Source organism: Nicotiana tabacum, chromosome 9 (genome assembly GCF_000715075.1).
Source record: "Nicotiana tabacum cultivar K326 chromosome 9, ASM71507v2, whole genome shotgun sequence".
Lineage (NCBI taxonomy): Eukaryota > Viridiplantae > Streptophyta > Magnoliopsida > Solanales > Solanaceae > Nicotiana > Nicotiana tabacum.
The window spans coordinates 13,256,296-13,262,295 of record NC_134088.1 but is presented as its reverse complement, the minus strand read 5'-3'; positions in this window follow the sequence as shown (position 1 = coordinate 13,262,295).

The following is a 6,000-nucleotide window of genomic DNA, read 5'->3' as shown; positions in this document are numbered from 1 at the left end:
TTGTCCGTAATAAACGAAGTTTTTTCTTCATCTAAAGGATCCATCTTTATTTGATTATAACCTGAATATGCATCTAAAAAACTCAATAGCTCATGACCTGTGGTAGAATCAATCAATTGATCTATTTGCGGTAAAGGGAATTAATCTTTTGGGAAAGCTATATTTAGATTAGTATAATCTACGCAAATTCGCCATTTGGCATTCTTATTTTAGAACTACCACAGTATTAGCTAACCAATTAGGATATCTTACTAATTTTAAGAGGTTTTATACCTCATCCTGAATCACTTGATTTTTTAATAAGCCTTGCTTCCTCTTTTTTTGCTTGACAGATACGTATGATGGATCTTCATTCAATTTATGAGTCATCACCTCTGGAGGTATACCTGTCACAATGAATACGACCAAGCAAAACAATTTGTGTTAGTTTTTACAAATTCAACTAACTTACCTCTCATTCCTGGGCTCAACTTTTCTCCAATATAATCTTTTCGGTCTGGCCATTGTTCGAATAGCACAAGAGCTTCGAACTCTTCAATTGTTGTTTTGATGTTTTCATTCTCCTCCGGTTCTTGAATGACATCCGGTCTTGAATCCATATCTATTTTCTTTAATACGTTTTCAGATGAGATTTGATTTACCACATCTTCCACGAAATTAGCATTTATATCGATGCTTTCTTTGTGTAATTTCACCACTTAATAGATATTCTTAGAAATTCGTTGATCTCCTCGAATTTGTTGAATTCCCCATTTTGAAGGAAACTTAATAACTTGATGTAACGTAGACGGGATAACATCCATGTCATGAATCCATGGCCTCCCAAGAATCATATTATAGGTCATGTCCGTGTCTATTACTTGAAATTTTATTTCTTTGATGACTCATTCGGCAAATGTACTTAGCACTATTTCCTTTTCGTAATAACGGTTGAATTATCGAATCCAAATAAGGAACATGTTTTTGGTATCATCTTGTTGACAATTTACATTTCGTTCACCACTCGCAATAAAATAATATTCACGGAGCTACCTGGATCTGTCAAAACCCGTTTTACATTAGTATCATGTATAAGTAAAGATATTACCAGTGCATCATTGTGAGGAATTATCAAGCCATCCGCATCATCAAATGTTATGCTATCTTCCTCCAAAACTTGACGAACTCGCTTCCCGTGGGTTATAGTGAATTTCACCATCTTTTTGGCAGTTGTGTACGTTATACCATTGACTTCTTCTCCCCCTCTTATGACATTTACTGTTCTCTTTGGAGATGAAGATTTTTGTGGTTCTTGTCTATTTTTCATGCAAGACTGTTTACCTTTCTCGTTGAACAAGTCTATCAAGTATCCCTACTTTAACAAATGTTCTACTTCTCCTTGCAACAATCTACAAAGTTCCATCATTATTCTTCAAAAATAGAACCGGCGTACCCCAAGGTGACACACTAGGCCGAATGAACCCCTTATCAAGGAGCTCCTGAAGCTACTCCTTTAACTTCTTCAACTCCGCTGGTGCCATACGATACGGCGGAACAGAAATGGGCTGAGTGCCTGACACCAGGTCCTGAGAAACTGCAACCAGCTGGGCTGGATATTCCCCTAGTGTCTGAAATCCCTGTACGACCTGCTTAGGTGTGCGAGCGGTAGGAGTCTCATTACCTCCCCGGCCTGAGAAGTAGTTGAGACCGCCTGAGCTATGCCAGTGCAAACTGATAGAATCTGAGCCAAGGCCTCCTGAAGACCCAGAATCACAATAGGCACAGTTGGTGCCTGAGCTGGTACTACTGGAGCGTCCATAACTGGGACCTGATCCTAAACTGGGGCGGGTGGTGGATCTGTAAGTGCTGCCCTAGTTGCTGTGCAGGACACACCTCTGCCCATGCCGCGATCACGACCGCATCATCGGCCTTTAGTGGCCACAGCTGGTGGTATTGGTGGTCGTCCATCCTGACCGGCAGCGCGTGTCCTCACTATCTGTGAGAGAATAGAATAACAGAAGTTTAGTACTCGAATCAACCAATTCGTACGACAAGAATTTCAAGAGTTTAAAGTTTTTCCTAAAGGTTCTACAACCTCTTGAGGATAAATACAGACATCTCCGTACCAATCCGCGAGACTCTACTAAACCTACTTATGACTTGTGAGACCTATGTAAACTAGGCTCTGATACCAACTTGTCACGGCCCTAAACCTGGACCCGGTCGTGGTGGTGCCTCTCGTGAAGACAAGGCCAGCCGACACTTCCCATTTCAATTTTTAAGTAGTTAAACAATAAGATTCAAGTCTAAAACATTATAAATAATCCAAAGGTGAACAATGACATTATAGAACAATATGCGGAATACAACACAACATAGCCCGATATTGAGGTGTCACTAGTCATGAGCATCTAAAACTCCAGAATAATCAAGAAAAGTCTACAGAGTTCAATACAAAACTAAAACAATGAGAAATAAGATAGGGAAGAAGCTCTAGGCTACGAACGCCAACAACTACCTAGAGAATCTTCGGATCTGCCTGAGCTGGAAAGATCAACACTCGGGAGCGGGACCAAATGTGCCTGAATCTGCACACGGGATGAAGGGAGTAAAGTGAATACTCCAACTCAGTGAGTAATAATCATAAATAAAGACTGAAAGCAGGAAATCACATAAGGCACATTATAGGCTATAATGAAGCAGTAAAAGCACTAAAAATAGTAAATCAGTAAAGATATGTGAAAGTCATTTTAATTCAACTTAAACTTCATGAAAAGCCTTTTCAACAATTAACCAAGTAAGTGAAAGGTAATTAAGAAAGATAAACACATAAAGGTTCGCCCCTCGGGCACAGTATCAACAAATCTGCCCCTCGGGCAATATCTCAGAATAATACCAGCCCCTCGGGCTAAATCTCACATCCCAATGGGTACCCATGCTCACTAGGGGTATGCAGACTCCTAGAGGGGCCCCTTACGGCCCAAACACAATATCAAGCCATCTCGTGGATCATCACTAGGCTCTCTGCCTCATATCAGTCAAGCAATCTCGTGGCGTACATATCTCAGGCCCTCGGCCTCATATCATAACCAATTGTTTTCTCACAATATAGACCCTCGTCCTTACTCAGTCAAAATCCTCACAAGTCATTCGGGCAATAGTAAAATATGATTCTCAGCCCAAAATATCATTAAAAAGATCATTTAAGAGTTAAAACAAAGTAAACATGGCTGAGTAACAAAATAGTGGAATATAACATGACTGAGTTCAAATATAAAGTCAAAATAGTGAGAAAATATCAATAAAAATCCCTGAAGGGTTCAAATAGTTGGCACGAGGCCCAAATTTGGCACTCCGCCCAAATCATGATGATAGCAAATAGATTTCAGTCAAATATGCAGTAAAATAGTCATTCGGGACGGACTAAGTTACAATCCCTAATAGTGAACGACCCCACGCCCGTCATCAAGCGTGTGTGTCACCTCAATATAGCACAACGATGTGCAATTCGGGGTTTCATACACTCAGGACATCATTTACAATCGTTACTCACCTCAATCCGGTCAAAACTCTAGACTGAGACACCTTTGCCCCTCGAATCGTCCTCCACTCGCGTCGAATCTATCCAAAATCGAATCACGGCATCAAAATATGCTAAGGAAACGAAACCCAAGCAAAAATAATCAATTTACAACACAAATTCCGAAATTACCAAAACTCGACCCCCGGTCCCACATCTCGGAATTCGATAAAATTCACATAAATGGATTCTCTATCACTCCCTGAGTTCATTCATACCAAAAGTATCAAAATCCATCCACAAATGACCCCTCAAATCCCAAATTCTAGGTCTCCAATTTCAAACCATAGTTCTTCAATTTTAGGCTTAGATTCCATGATTAATTAGGTAGATTTTCACATTAGAATCGAGTTTTAAGTCCATGATTCTTACCCCCAAGTGATTCCCTTAAATCCCTCTTTATTCCTCTTCAAAAAGATCCAAAAGCGATCAACAATGGAAGAAATAAACCCCATAATGGCAGATAAGGCGACTATTTAAACCTTCTGCCCAGGCCTGAAATCCTTCATCGCAATCGCGGGACCCTCATCGCGGTCGCAAAGCACAAGAGACCCGACCCTCAAATTTACTCTACGCGAACGCGGATAGGCCCACGCGAACGCAATGCTCAGGACCTTAAACCTACGGGAATGCGGATAGAGCCACGCGAACGCGATGCACAACTTGCCCAACTCACGCGATTGTGACTCAAGCTACGCGATCGCGATGAACAACCTGACCTGCCCTTATCACAGCCCTACGCGATCGCAAGACTCCCTACGCGATCACGAAGGAGAAACCTCTGCAACAGCTGAAGCTCAAAAATCTGCAACTCCAAACAACATGGAATGGTCTGATTGACCACCCAAAACTCGCCCGAACCCTCCAGGACCTCAACCAAACATACCAACATATCCCATAACCTCATTCAAACTTGTTCCAACCTTTGGAACGCTTAAAAAAGCATCAAAATACCAAATTTGCATCGGATTCAAGCCTAAGAATTCCAAACTCTTTTAAATTACGCTTTTGATAAAAAACCTAACCAAACCACATCCGAATGACCTGAAATTTTGTGCACACACCCCAAATGACACCACAAAACTACTGCAACTCTCGAAATTCCATTCTAACCCTTATATCAAAATCTCACCTATCAACCGGAATTCGCCAAAAATCCAAATCTGCCAATTCAAGCCTAAATCTACTCTGGACCTCCAAAACTCATTCCGATCACGCTCTTAAGTCCTAAATCACCTCCCGAAGCTATCTGAACCATCGGAACTCACATCCGAGCCCGCTAACACATAAGTTAATCTAGTTAACTTTTCCAATTTAAGCTTCCTCAAAAGAGACTAAGTGTCTCAAACCTTACCAAATCATTTCCGAACCCGAGCCAACCAACCCGATCACATATAGAACCGACAGACAAAGCAATAATAAGCAAACCTCGGGAGAAGCAAAATAATTCTAAGTTTTAGATAGTGTAGCATTCAGACATTAGACAAGGAAAGGCAGAGCTTAGCCTTATGCAGTTAGGGAGGTAGGGCTTAGCCTCATACAAGGAGAGGAGACAATGCTTAGTCCAATGCAGTGGAAGCCAGTGCTTAGTCTTATGCAATTACGGAGGCAGGGCTTAGCCTCATGCAAGAAGAGAAGACAGTGCTTAGCCTTATGCAATTAGGGAGGCATGACTTAGCTCATGCAAGAAGAGGAGACAATGCTTAGTCTCATGCAACGGAAGACAATGCTTAGCCTTATGCAATTAGGGAGGCATGACTTAGCCCCATGCAAGAAGAGGAGACAATGTTTGGTCTCATGCAATGGAAGGCAGTGCTTAGCATTATGCAAACAGGGAGGCAGGGCTTAGCCTCATGCAAGAATCGACTAACTTGAACAGATCCATAACTTGCTTTCATCTGTCTTGTACGAGGGAATCAAGGAATAATAATATAATTTAATATACTATAATAGGTTACTTCAGATTACATGCAATTATATTTTAAGTAAATAGACTATATAAGAATTTATTATATGATCACGTCACTTAAAAAGTAAGTAATAACTAGTGTCATGCATTCATTTATTTCTTTTTCCTACCCATCCTCATTATCCTAATCTGCATATCGAATTCATAAACAATCGAGAAGCACAATCTAATATTTTTCCTGGTTTAAAATTAGCTCAAGTTGTTAAAAAGGAAATGGTTCACATTGGAGAAGCATTTAAATAAATAGGTGGTATAGGAAAAGAAATAATTTTATTCTTTTCCTTCTATTCATGGCAAATGCAAATTGTACTAACAAATATTCAAAATCAAGAATATGATCATTGATGATCCCTTTTGGATCATGGACTCATGGAATGAAACATCCATTTCGGTGACTGGCCTGTATTTGACTCAAAAGATTTTGAACTCTTTTTAAGTAAATCAATCAAAGATGAAGGGGTAAATCGTAGTA